Source organism: Sminthopsis crassicaudata, chromosome 2, assembly GCF_048593235.1.
Source record: "Sminthopsis crassicaudata isolate SCR6 chromosome 2, ASM4859323v1, whole genome shotgun sequence".
NCBI classification, from domain to species: Eukaryota; Metazoa; Chordata; class Mammalia; order Dasyuromorphia; family Dasyuridae; genus Sminthopsis; species Sminthopsis crassicaudata.
In genome coordinates, this window is record NC_133618.1 from 185,110,995 (window position 1) to 185,126,431 (window position 15,437).

A 15,437-nucleotide genomic window follows, 5' to 3' on the forward strand; every position below is an offset into this window, starting at 1 on the left:
ATGCTCATTGCTAGAAATTTACTAAATGGAGAACAGGGCAGATGTTGAAAAGAAGGAGAGTAGGAAATAGGATGGAAACAAGAATTCTGAAAGCTTTATGAGGCTCAAGATGGAGATGGCATAGAAATATTAGACAACTATAAAAATCTACTTGGTCCATTCTGATAAGTGAAATGTGAAGCCTATGTGACAAAGTTATGGAATCATGAGGAGCTACAGGAAAATCAAAAAGAGATAAATTATTTCACATTGCATGCTCATTGCCTCTCATTACATTTCTATTCTTTCAGAGATGAGATTTGTGATGAAAAAGACTCTGAAAAGATTCCTTATAATCTAGAATCCAGCTTTTTAAAGCATGGGATCTTCTAAGTGAATGTGGGGGTCACAAAATTTATATATATATATATATATATATATATATATATATATATATATATATATATATATATATATATATATACAGACACATAAATACAAACACACACATACATATATATCCTTGGAAATACAAGTTTCTCATTTAATTATTTCAGGAATTGGCTGAGCTGGGTATGATAGGGTAATTTTAAAAACTTAAAACAGTATAGGGAAAGACAAAAAGGAATAATTACCTCATGCAAATGGTACATAAAAGGAAAAAATTGATGCTGAAGAAGCTAATAGAGTGAGTAGTACTGGAAATTTGCTTTCATTTGGGAATGGGTTAAATAAGCAACAACATATATATCTAGAAGGATATAAAAGTCTCCTAAATTCACAAAGAAATAAGAGGTCAAGGAGATAAGTTTGGAAAGAGGATAAAGGAGGGACTTGTGTAGGGATGGGTAAGATAAGAAATAGTAGGACAAAATAGTGGGTAGACATAAAACTTCATGTAAATTGGATGAGAAGGATACTGAGGAAAATTAAAAAGAAAAAATATTTAAAAATAATTATAGCTTAGAATGTGAATGGAATGAATTTACCTATAAAATGGAACATGATAATAGATTAAAAATTTGAATTCAACAATGTGCTTTCAGTAGACACTATAAAAAAGAGATACACACAAAAAAATTAAAAGGACTGGAGTAAAATTTATTATTTTGAAAATTGAAGAGTAGTAATCATGGTCTCAGACAAAGATAAAGTTAAAATAAATTTCAAAAGAAAAAATAGGAAAACTAAACTATGTTATCGGCAATATTATTCAATATTGTTTTAGACTTGTTAAGATTATATAGAGTAAAAAATACCTGAGAATATACCTGTCAACACAAACACAGGAAACATATGAATATAAACATAAAACAATTTTACACAAATAAAGTCATATATAAATAATTTAAATAATATATATTATTCATGGTAATATAAAAACATAATTTTATATATGACCAATTTGCCTATTATATTTATTCAATGTCATTCCAATTAAGTTATTTAAAACAAGATTTACTAAGTTACAAAAAATAAAGTTCATGTGGAGGAAGAAATGGTCAGGATTTCATGGAAAGCTGGGGGACTGTGTGAAGGACACAGATATAAGAATATCATATCTCAAACTAAATTATAAAGTGGGAACATTGTTGAATTATAAAGTGGATAGTTTCAAATATTTTAATCAAAATGTTCATGTATAAATAAAACCTATGCAGTTAAGAGAAGAAAAAATGCAGTAAACTGGGGGAATTATCTTTCAAAGACATTTTCTCCTATAGGATATGTTATTCTTGGAATATTGTTGTGATATAGGGAATGATGAGTTGGTTGACTTAGAAAAATATGGAAAAACTCAGACTTATGAAGAAAGAGATGACAAATGGAAACATCTATAGTAGAGTCTTACATGTGAATATGATCACATATGTTTATAAATATCTATGCATGTGTATTCATGTATAAAGAGACAGACAGACAGGGACAGAGATGTTTAATTATAGTCTTCTTTAGGGTGGGAGGGGTGGACATGTAAAATAAAGTAAAAACTGCACAATAGGAAACAAAAGAAAGCCTACAAGAAGCAAAGTAAAGCTGGCTAGCTTTGAAAACATTTTATATTAATTATAATATAGGTTTCCTTAAAATATAAATTTATTATTTTATATTGAATTCTTTCATGTTCTACTATATACATGAAATGTTCTTTTTTCTTTGTCTTATTTTATATCTAAGTTTAAATGTATTTAAAAATAAAAAAGAATCATTCTAAGTTATAATTTAAAAATATATTTTTTTTCTATTCTCAGTCCTACAACTTCGTTAACATTTTCCTAGAAACTAATAATGCACCCTTAGGTTCTCCACCTTATTTTACACCTTATCTTGCAGGGGCCACAGCTTTGTGGATTGTGAATAGTCCTCACACCCTCTAACTTCATGTGACTCTAGCTTTTTATGTGTTGTCTTCTTCTGCTATAATGTAAGATATAGTAGACAGGTTCTATGTTACTTCTGCGTATTGGTATTCTAAGTACTACTTAATTAATTGGTTACTTTTGTACCACATCAGCTGCTGGGTAGCTCAACAGAATCAGGAAGACCTGAATTGATATCAGACATTTGATGCTGTGAGACTCTGGGTGACTCACTTACTCCTGTTTGCCTCAATTTCTTCATCTGTAAAATGAGTTGGAGAAGGAAATGGCAAACCACTCTACTACCTATCAAGAAAACTCCAAATGGGGTTCTGGGATGAATCCATCCACAAAGACTGAAATGATTTAATAAGAAGAAGATGTTAGCTTATAGAAAGTACTTAATAAGTGCTTTATCTATCTACATTGCAAACTGCATGCTTATAATTGGGAAGTCAGTTTCAGTATATGAGTAGAGAATGGGCTAAATGGTACTTCATGCTGTTTCCATGAATGCAAGGATTGCAGTTATTTTAAAAAGATATCTGTTCTTTTTTTAAAGAGCTCAGTTAAAAATCAGATTGCTAAGGAATAAGCCCACAAACAACTTGCAAATTAGTCATATGCTTAAGCAGATGTTTAATTAAAATGGAAATAATATCCTTTGGCAGCCACATTTGATTTTTAAGCTTTATAGCATGAGATAATGAATTAATATCCAGATCCAGAATATTTGTTGAAAACGTTATTGATAGACAGAATAAGGTAAGAGAGTTTACCTTGCTAATAATGCTAGGAAAACACCTATTCATAATAGCAAAAAAGTGACAAGATAATATATTTCTTATACAGAGAAGTAAAAATACTTAATGATAAAAATGACATATTTAGAAAACAATCTTTTATTATCAATTTTTAGTTAAAGAAATAAGAGAAAACATAAATGGTTCCCAAAGCTACAAAAGGTTTGGTGAAAAGTTATTTGTGTGTTTCTTAAAAATAGATTATTTTACTAATAAATTAATCCAGAGGAGTGATTTATAAATAATAATATCATAATTGAATGAATTAATTAAACATTTATTAAGTGATTGTTATGTGCAAAGATATTGTGAAAAATGCTAAGGATACAGTTTTTAAATAGTAAGTCAGTTCTTGCACTCAGGGCTCATACACTCTAATAGAGGAAATAACATCTATGTAAAGATTAAACTGCAAGTCAGATAGAAAAGTCACATTATCCTTAGGACACAGCAGCAAAAAAGATTGTAATATGCTTTTTAATGTAAGTTCTATTGATAAAATCATATATCATCATTTAGTGTTGAACCACTTGATATTACCAAGAATTCTCTTTTCTGGAGCTTCAGTATATTTAACAAAGTACTTGTAAGAGCAATTGTTGAGTTACATCTCTATAGTTATTTCCAAGATGGTGGTTACAAATACTGGGCTAGAATAATTGATATTCAAAGACTCTTGGATTCAAGGTCCTGGGATGAATCCATCAAGTCCAAGGAGAAAATGGTAGTAATAGTTGTGGTAATGATTCAATTTGGATGGCAAATGCTGTAGCCTGTCTCTCAGGATCAATCAATAAACATGTATTAAGAGATAATTATGTGCCAGGCACTGTACTAAATGCTGGAGGAGACAAAAATAGGCAAAATTCAGTCCCTATTTTCAAAGACCTTACAACAGAATAGTGAAGACAACATGCAAAAATATTATGCAAATTAAGTGATATATTGGATAAATAAAGAATAATTAACAGAGGGAAGGCACTGGCATTAAAGTGATTAGAGATGGTTTCCTATATAAAGTAGGACTGTAACTGAGACTTGAAGAAAGTCAGGGAGGTCTGCAGTTGAAAGAGAATATGGGGCCAGTCAGAAAAACTGCTTATACATGAGAAGATGGAGTGTCTTGTGACAGCAGCTTTGCAGTCAGTATCACTAGATCAAAGAGGGTTTGCTGAAGAATAAAGAATAAGAAAACTAGGACAGTAGGAGGGGTCAAAGTTTGGAAAGGCTTTGAATGTCAAATAGAATTTTGCACTGGCTCTCAGAGACAATATAAAGCCATTGAAGTTTACACAAAATGGGAGTGAATTATTGGACTTAAACTTTAAGAAAAACATTTTAGTGGCTGATGGAAAAACAAATAGAAGTGGAGATAGACTTGAATAAGAAAGACTCACCAGTGTACTTTTGCAATAATCAAGGTGTGATTAGTGAGTTGCAAAAAAACAGTGATAATGTCAGTGGAGGGAAGGGGGCATATTTGAGAGGATCTGCAAAGATGAAATTGTCAACAGTTTGGATTTGCAGGTTGAGGGAGTGGATGGCCGGATGATTTTTAGGTCATGAGTTTGAGGAATTGTGATGATACTGTTGCCACAGTAATCATGAAGATAAGAGGGGGAAATTTAGGAGAAAAGTAAATAAGCTTATATTTGGACATTTTGAGTTTAAGAGGTTTAATGAACTTCTGATCTGAGATGTCTGAAAAGCTGTTGGAAATGTGAGGTTGGAGCTTAGCTGAGAATTTCAGGAAGGATAATAAATTTGAGAATTATCAGTATCTAGATAGTAATTAAATCCATGGATGCCAATGAGATCACCAAGTGAAGTTGAATAGTGGGAGAAGAGAAGAGGGCCTAGAGAAGAATCCGTCTAAATAATTGGGAATACGATCACATGAAGGAGATAGAAAAATTGGGGTCAGAGAGGGAGGAGGAAAATCAGGAGACATTGATATCCCAAAAACCTAGAGAGAATAGCATCATCAAAGGGGAGGGGGAAGAGAGAGATTTGTCTTTGTGTCATTAGTAATTAGCTTAATGCTTGACCCATAGGCACTTTATGAAAGTGTTTGGATTTATTGGCTACTGGTAATGACAACTTTATTATATATGCACTCATTCATATGGAATTGTATTGAATCTATCAGTTGATTTAAGAATCATATAAAGAATAAGCATTAGGGGGCAGCTAGATGGCTCAGTGAATAGAGCACCATCCCTGAAGTCAGGAGGACCAGAGTTCAAATCTGGCCTCAGACACTTAACACTTCTTAGCTGTGTGACCCTGGACAAGCCACTTAACCTCAATTGTCTCAGCAAGAAAGAGCATTAGGTAGATGGGATGTCACCTATTGGGTGAATTAGAATGATCTGTCATTCATTTCAAAAATTCAATTAATACTTATTAAAGATTGTGCTTTGTAAGCCTAGCATTATCTATCTATCTATCCATTTTTGCTGGTGTGTATATGTCATCACATTGGGGCATGGATATATAAATCTATGTCTATATACATGTAGGTACATATAAATTTGATACATGCCTGTGAATTAAGTGATATTTTTACTGAGGCAGGAAGTGATTATGTGACATATTTGCATGAGGTCATAGAGCTAGTATCTGAGTTGTCAATTCAGATGTTCTTAATTCTGAATCCAATATATTCACATATGTATAGACATGGTAATATTATGTCACAGAATAAACACATAAATTTGTGCCTTGACATATGTGCATAAGTATATTTATTTATATTTATATTGTATGTATATGTTTATTTTATATAACTATTCTGATATTTATAATATAGTAAATATGTAAGACAAGACAAAATATGTGTTTATTCTGTGACAATATAAACACATGCATGCATATACACATCTATTTACATATATCTTTTTATATATGCAAATGCACAAACATATGTATTAGGAGTAATATTTGTTCATGAACTTTTGGCCAGCTTTCCCTTAAAGAGTATTGAAACATTCCTTGAAAAGATTAAAACTGCTTATGCTTTTTCCTCATCATTTAGAAGTTCTAGGGAGCCCCAAGATGTTTGCAAGGCTGGTAAGTCATAGTGGGTAACTCAGCAAAAGAAACTTTGGCCAACTTATCAGCTCAAAGTATCCTCAATGACTATCCTTGTTGAATGTCATTATTTGCTATGGCCAAATGAATATCTTTTTGTTAATTGCTGAATGATCTATAAGTATCTGATTGTGTTCAAATATTAAAACTGAACCACACAACCAGGAGACTGACTTGAAATATTTCTAGATTAAGGTACACATAAACACACACACATTTGTAATATGCATTTATATACATTGTATATGCACATATGTGAATATGTACATATACACACACCCTGGGCACACATATATAGATGCAGGTATTGTATATCTTATGCAATTATATATATATAATTAACATATCTTTATTCATACAGATATATGCATCCAGTGCGTATGTGGTATGGTATTAATAATTGAGTATAGCTGGAAAGATTTCATAAAAACAGTAGTGGCTTGATCTGAATCTTAAAAGAACTGTGTGTATTTATACAGGTGTGTAATACATCAGATCATCAAAGTTAACAATAGAGTAAATGCTCAGATTTAACTAACAACTTAAGGAAACTTCTTTAAAACAGCTTTGCTCAAAGGATCCTTTTGCTTGAGCAATATTGTGTTATTTACCATTTACTTATCACATTATGTGTATTCTCCCCTCACGTTGAATGACATCCCTCATTTATTGTATCTCCTCTATTCCTTATCTATCCTTGTAGATCCTAACTCAATGACTCACCCACTAGGTTTAACAAAACATGTTTTCTCAGAAATATAAGTAAGTGATTCCTCTGTCTAATGACTTCCTATTGCTGTTTCTTTTTAAGCTTAATCTTGCTCAAACCGTAAACTGCATTTAATTCTGTTTACTACCTCCACTTTTCTTTTCAGTTTTCCTGACATTAATCTTCTACATATATTGCTTTAGTTATTAACTATATTTATGTGGGATATATTTGTATATATTTTCTCACTAATCCATTATAATATAAGGTCATTGTTAAGAGATTGTTTGATTCTTTCATCCTTATTTTGCAAATGGTTAGCAGAGTGTCTGGCACACAGCTGATACTTAATGGATCCTTGCTAATTAATTGATTGATTGATACACACATACATAAAAATACATAGAAAATCCTCCTCACTTAAAGAACGAAACAATGGACTTCTTGCTATTTTAGAATTATATGAGGGTCCCAGAACAGGGTTTTGCATATAATAGATCCTAAGTAAATATTTGAGATTAATTATTAGATTGATACAGCTTTGGGGATCCCAATTGATGATACTAATGTAAATGTAGATGTAAATTAAAGAGACTTAAATTTTAAGCAGCCTTTAAAAAGTTTATTTGTTTAATTCCTTTGCATTACACTTAAGGGGGTTTTACTCATGAAATTTACTATTTGTTAAAAGACATGGCAGTCATAGTATCTGAAAAAATATACCAATTCAACAGAAAATTGTTTTTAAAATGTTGATATTATATTGCAAATAGCATTTTAACTTCACTCCCTCTGCCTCCAATTTACTTCATTCCCAATCCACAAGGAACATCAGAGAAGGCTGCTTTATAACTCCTTCAAGTGTTATGATTCACAGCTGTGGAGGTCCTCAGAGAATTGACCTGCCTCTTCACCTAGACATGGTCCTTAACAATTCATCCACCCTAAATTAGCCAACTATTTGATGGAATTCAACACAATAGTTTCTTTACTTTTAAATATAGATACATAATATATGTTTTCTTAGCAAATTTTAATTGAATTCAATTTCTTTAATGTTTATTAAGTGCTAACTAGATCACTATAGTGTTATAGGTTGTGGGAGCACAAACACTAAATAAAACAATGTTCTCCATAGTGCATATAATCTAAATAGGGAGCTTACATTTACTTTTAATAATATATATATGTGTGTGTGTGTGTGTGTGTGTGTGTGTGTATTTTTGTGACTTCATTTATGTAGATTCTTCCCCAAACCAATAAAATACACAACCCTTCTATGTCTAGAAGATAGTAATATGAATTATTATCACCCAATATTCATCCTTTAATTTTTCAATAATCTGGGATTCCCCTCCACCTACTCCCACTCCATGACATCAAAAAATATGAACTGAATTCTAGGAAAACAACAGGAAGCCCACATTTTTTTTTGCTGTGAAGGTGGAAAGAATGTGTTTAATGATACAGCTGTTGCTAGAACACCAGTGTGAAAGAATGCATATAAAAGAACTTTTTCCAGCTCACTGTCTAGTACTTCCACAGTTTAAGTAACAACTCTCATCAACTAAATGCTGTTTGCTTGTTCCATGCTACTGGCAGCTCTGTTATTACACCTACATTTGAAATCCTTCACAAAAGTTCAGGTCATCTACCCTTCAATGTGATCACTCATATATTTAAGGACCCAAACCTTGAATATAGATTATCCTGTTTTAAATCTTATACTTTATCCTTTACAATAGCTCTCTAAATACAATGACTAAAGTTATGTCTACACTCACCTTTTTGAAATTTGAAATCACAATAAAGCAAATTATATATTGAGGAAACAATACATAGCTATCTCAAATATACACACATATACATATATACAGATGTATACATACATGTACACTCACACACACATATAATTTCTTTACTGTGAGATATGGAATGTACAGCAAGAAAACGCCTTTTACCAATACATATAGGTAATTTATGCAATTTTTGGTTTTGGAAAATTTCCTGGAACACTAAGAAATTAAGGAATTTAACCAGTGTCAAATTGCAATATATGTCAGAGGCAGAATTTAAAATCAGCTTTTCACATGCCATCTGTCTTGCTTAAATATAATGATTACATAGCTCTAAATGCCACAAAAATTATTACACTTAGAAAATACTTATATTACTTTAGGATTTTTGTACTGTGCTCCATATTAGATATTGTAAGTTCCCATTATTGAATCATTATTATTTTTCTAAATTCCTGAATATACATACATCTAAAAATAAATAAGTAAATAAATAATGAGTAATTAAAATTTCTTCTTGCCTTGGAATCAAACAGATTATAGGGTACAGCTTCAACTATATTCCTTTCCTCTCCCTTCTTATCAATAAAAATCAGATTCTGTTCCTGCTCCACATAGATTAGTGAATTTTCCATTCATGAGATCAGAAATATTTTATCTCCATTAAGATATTGCCCAAGAAAAATTCATAATTTGAACTATTGATGTCTATTTTACTTGAATCATTGAGTTTTTCCTTTGAATTTAATGAAGTTCAATTGCCTCCTGAACTGATGCTAAGTAAAGTAAGTAGAACCAAGAGAACATTGTGCACAACAACAAGATTATGTGATGATCAAGTGTGATTAAGTTGTTTTTTTTCCAACAATGAGGTGATTCAGGCTAATTCTAATAAATTATGATGAAGAGAGCAATCTTCATCCAGAGAGGATTATGAAAATTAAACTAAATATAGAGCATAACATAGTAATTTCACCTTTTTTGTCATTGTTGTTTGCTTGTCTTTTTTTTTTCTTTCTCATTTCTTTCCCTCCCATCCCTTTTGATCTATTTTTTCTTGTGCAATATAATTGTGGAAATACATTTGGAAGAACTACACATGTTTAACCTATATTAGATTACTTATTATCTGAGGAAGGAGGAAGGTTCAGAAAAACACATTTTGCAAGGATATATATTGAAAACTATCTTTTTCATGTATTTTGAAAAATAAAAAGATATTAGAGAGAAAGAGAGAGAGAAAGAAAGGAGAGAGAGAGAGAGAGAGAGAGAGAGAGAGAGAGAGAGAGAGAGAGAGAGAGAGAGAGAAAGATTCAATTGTCTTAAAAGACAAATTACAGTCAGAAATAAAGTATGTGTATGTTTGAATAAAATTACTTTTATTGGGGAAGCTAGGTGGTGCAGTACATAGAGCACCAGCCCTGAAGTCAGGAGAACCTGAGTTCAAATTTGGTTGGAACACTTCCTAGCTGTATGACCCTGGACAAATCACTTAACCCCAATTGCCTCAGGGGAAAAAAAAAAGTTAAAAAATTACTATTATTTTTTTCTTTTTTTTTTTTTTTTCCCTATTACTTCAGTAGAGATATATGGATATTCTGACCTTGGATACATAAATATAAAAATATATAAAATATAAAATAAAAGAAGAAATTTATATTTATGTAAGCATACACACATATAAGGGGAAGAGAGAGAGAGAGAGAGAGAGAGAGAGAGAGAGAGAGAGAGAGAGAGAGAGAGAGAGAAAGAGAGAGAGAGAGAGAGAGAGAGAGAGAGAGAGAGAGAGAGAGAGAGAGAGAGAGAGAGAGAGAGAGAGAGAGAGAGAGAGAGAGAGAATTTTCCCATTTTCTCCCATCTTTCCATTGAAAATATTTTAGGGGATAATATCTAAGAAAATTTTTCAATTATGCTAATCCATTATTCTTGGAAGATTCATGAAAAAAAAATGAGCAAATCTCAGGGCAAAAAGACTTTCTAGAATTACATGAAAATTGAATTGTCTACCAGATAGTGAGAAGACTGATATTATCTTTATTGACAAATATTGTTTACTTACTTTACATGGCCATGAGTGATTGGCAATGAGGAAAGAAAAAGAAAAATGGCACTAATCAGTTCACTCTGGGGTGTGTAGTTAGCATACTGTTCTCACAATTTGATTTTAAACTCTAATCAAAATGAAACCAGTTGATTGAAGTGATTTTTGTTTTCCTTCTTATCACTGGAGAACAGCCCTTTATGACACCTGATTCAATCAATCAATTTTCTTCTTCCTCCTTCCTCCTCTTTTGTGATTTTTTGGATTGGTCCCCTGGAAATAAGAATTTTTCCTTTGTATTTTTAATATCTACATATGCTCCCCTCTCCCCAACCTCCATGATTTCTTTTATAAATGTAGCACAGATTATTTCTTTCTGTTCTTCCTCCACCTCCACCCTACTCCCAAGGAGGTAAGCAAGTCAAATGACCAATTAGCCACAGAATGAAATCCAACATAGCTGAAAATGAAGGAATTTCAGAAACCTTATCCATTCAACCTCATATTAAAATATTCTTCCTCCTCCATTGCATTTGTGATATGCTTTATAGTTATCTATCTCTCTTTATTTTATCCCTCTACTAGTTTATAAACTCTAAGAGTTCTGGTATTAGGTCTTATCTAAAACAAATTTATACTCCAGTGCCTAGCATTTTGTTCTGTTATTTGCTGAATGAATGAGTGAATGAATGAACAAAAGAATAAAATAATGTATTGAGGGAGTGATAGAAATTCATTCATTTGATTAATCCTGACCATAGTACTCATTGGCACTATTGGCCCTTCAAATTGCATGGAAGTGTCCTCTGGCTGACTTCAGCAGTAGTTTTGTTTGTGAATAGTCAGCAATCAATACCCATTACTTTAGTGAACTATGCATTTATATTCATGAAGTATTATTGTACCAAGAATCTTTTATATCTTATGGAAATAAAAAAGAATAAAATGTTATAATAAAAATAACAGTTATAAATAGTTAGATCTTCTTTTCTATTTCAATGGGAAAGTGACTGTTTTTTAATGTAGATTTTATATCTCATCACATGATATTTGCATAATAGTGTTAGAAAATTTCATTAGTTTTCAAAGAAGGCAATTATAATTCTTATCTTATATTTTAAGTGACAGTCTCAAGCCACAAGAACCTACTGTCAGGATCCATGTCAGTGACTTAATCCACATAAACAAGATGGTAATTTGAGTTGGTGAATTTTGATATCAAAAAATTTTACTTTGTTTATGCATTTCAAAGAAAACACAATTTTTGTGAATCAGCATCTGATTTAGTCTAAATGTCTCAGGCAGTTTTGAAATACCTGAAGTCAGCTTCCTTTCCCTCACTCCCCTCAATAGACTGAGGAGTTTTCAGGAAAACATTTCTTAATTTTAAAATTTAGATAAATATTTCAAAATTCTGAAAAAAACAGCACTATGCCTTTTGGAATTTTCTATGCAATGTGGGCATATACAAAATACCAAATTGAACTCATTCAGAGTAGGGTGGGTCAATTCAATTAAACATTTATTATTTACTATGCCTAATAAAGATACTGTATTTATAAAATAAAACTTTAAGGGTTGCAAAAATTTTTGCATATATTACATTTACATACCTTACAATTCCATGAAATAGATATTATTCATATTTATAGATGAAGAAACAGGCTGAGTATGGTTAAAATCTCTGAGACTGTATTTGAACTCATATCATCCAAACTCCAGGTACAGCACTCTATGCACTGTAATATCCAGCTGCTAAAATGCTTGACAATGAAGATACAGACAAAAACAAAACAGTTCCTGTCTTCAAGAAACATCCATTCTACTGAAACATACAAAATGTTCAGATAAGTATAGTGAAGTAATAGGACTTGGTCCCCTGATCTTTGTGAGGGGCCTTGGTAAGAAAACTCTGAAAATCTCCTGCCAACCCCTCACCCACTTTTACTTGGCCTAGGGAAATTCCTAAAATATTCTCCCCCACCCTTTTACCTGGCCTGGGGAAACTCCAAAAATAATCCCCATCTTCAATTCACTTGGATATTATTGACCTGGAGATTACTCCCTAAATTCTTCTGGAGATTGCTCCCTACTCTCAGACCACAGGAGATTAAATAAAATTAAAACCTGTCTCTTCAGTCTTTAATATCTTTCTAATTAGGATCCTAGCCTACTGTGAAAGAATGGCTGTGTCAATAAAACTTTTTTTTTTTTTTTTTTTTTTTTTTTTGCCAAAACCCAATATGGAGACTGAGTCTGTGAATTATTTTGCAAAACCTGGACATGCCTAGGAACTCCCAGTCACTGTTGGGATGTCTCACTCCTCAACAATACTACAAAGTAAATAGGAAATAATTTCCAGAGGGAGCATCCAATAATGATGAGGAGTGGGGAAGGAGAGAAAGAAAAGCCTTGTTTAAGAGATAGCATCTGAGATATTATTTGAATGATATTTATGGCTTTATGATAGCAAGTATTAGCTATCATCATTAGGATAGATAAAAGATATTGATAATTTTGACAGCAGAAATTCTCAAAAGCTATTCAAGTAATAGAGAGTTCAACTGTTTATCAACACTGATGACTTTTCAAATCAAGAGAATTTATTGAAAACAATAATTGAAATTTTTAAAGAAATGAGTAAGATTGATTCTAGGTGTTAGGGAACAAAGAACAAAGAAACAATTTTCCTCCTGATCAAAAAATCCCTGTAGGAGGTGGATTCTGAGCAGAGATAAGGTAAGGATTGTGAAGAAGTATAAAGGAAAATCTAGGTAGAGACATTGAGTAGGAACATTGAATTCCAAATTGAGTGAACAACAGGTAGGCCAATATGGATGGAATGTAGAATATGTGAAAAAATAATTATGTATAAAAATATGAAAAAGCAACATGAAGCTATATTGCAAAGGGATTTAATTGCCAGACTGATGAGTTTGGATTTTATCTAGAAGCAATAGGAACATTTTGAGTAGAATAGCACAGAAAGGCTTGTGATTTGTGAAGATGATGTGGAAGATGCAGTGGGGAAGAGAGAGAAGTGAAATTTAGGCTTTCAGGAATAAAGGAAAAAGAGTTAACTTTAGGTAGATAGAATCAACTTGAATATAGGTGATCAGATTTCAATTCCACAATTAGATGTTCTTAAAGGAAAAAGGAAACAACATTTTGAGAAGCTATTGATAACTCTTAATTATTTGAGCTTTTTGGATACCAAAGGATGGTAAAACACACACACACACAGATATTTTATTAATATGTATTTGGTTAATTTTTTTTTAACCTAACAGAACATTTAAATCTTCTACCAATCTCCTAGGAAATGCAGTTCCATGCTTTGAAGATACATCATTTTGAAGAAGGGACCAGAATCTCTAAAAATCCTTGAAGAAGAAAATCTCCTTCAACTCTACCTCAGTGGGGGACCCCTCCTGAGGGAAACAAGACAGTTTCATTCTGTTATCTAGGTGGGGTTGGTTCAGTCCTTAAACTCATTCAATTTAAATTCTAGCTCAAGCTGAAACCCAACTTGTAGATGAGCCAAATTGGGACTCCACCCACTACTCCCCAGCTAGTGGGTGCTTGGGTTGTCCCAGCCCCCACCAAGACACTCAATATAACAGCTTCCATCAACTAAAGTCTTTGCAGATGGACTTTGGTAGCCCCCTTCGCTGCCAGGACCTTCTGTCCAGTTCTCAGTGGAATGCACTGAGAATGCAAAACTCCATTTTCCATAGATCTACCACTATAGAAGTCAGACTCTTGGTAAACTGATTTCTCTGTAACAATAAACTTTCATTTTCAACTAATAATTTGGGAATGAATGAATTCTTTCACTCCTAAAACCTGTAACCGATTTAAAGAGGATTCTTAACAACTCTCTTATATCCACTAATCTAGACCACTCAAACAGCATCAATTCTTTCTCTAGTTCTAGATGAGAAAACATCACAAGATTTGAACCAAATAGGGCATGGTTATACCAGCCAAAGAAGTTGGAATTCATCTGTGAAGGAAACCCAGAGAGTGAGTGGCTTCTGCAAAAGTAATAATTGAAGTCTTTCTGCATTAGAACAATAATAAAAGTTGAGCTGCTGTAAACTTCTGTTAATAGCTCTATATTCTTAACTAAAGTACTGTTGCAGTTTTTATTCAGTTATTGGTTATGTTTAATTCTTCCTAACCTTGTTTGGGATTTTCTTGGGAAAGATACTGAAGTGGTTTGCTATTTCCAGCTCATATAATAGATAAGAAAACTGAGGCAAACAGGATTGGTTGACTCGTCCAGGGTCACATAGCTAATAAGTATCTGAAGACAGAGCAGCCTTCCTGAATTCAGGTCTGACATTCTATCCACTGTTCCATCCAGCTACCCTCAAACTAAAGTACTACTGAGGAGAAAAGACTACCATCTCCTTTCTCTCTTTCCTACTTCCTTTTTCCCACTGGACAAAACAGGATAAAATCCCAAAGTCACTGTTTGTTAAAATCTTCTTTTCTGTTGCTTCAAATCTGGGCTTACCAAATAAAGGTACACTTGTTCTAACTTATTATTGTCTCTCTATCAATGCAGAAAGTACATTAATAAATTGGGAGGATAGCAAATTTCCAATTACTCTTTTACTTATTTATTTTTACAGACTTGGGATTCTCAAC

General features: G+C 32.3%; 1 long non-coding RNA gene across 1 annotated transcript in view; it reads left to right on the top strand.

The window, feature by feature from the left end:
* Positions 1-14,866, top strand: part of LOC141553336 (uncharacterized) — an 82,553-nt gene extending 67,687 nt beyond the window's left edge. Inside the window, exons 2-3 of the long non-coding RNA XR_012485406.1 lie at positions 14,101-14,248; positions 14,713-14,866. This is a non-coding gene — a long non-coding RNA (uncharacterized LOC141553336). The remainder of the gene's footprint in view (positions 1-14,100; positions 14,249-14,712) is intronic.
* Positions 14,867-15,437: the final 571 nt, after the last annotated feature.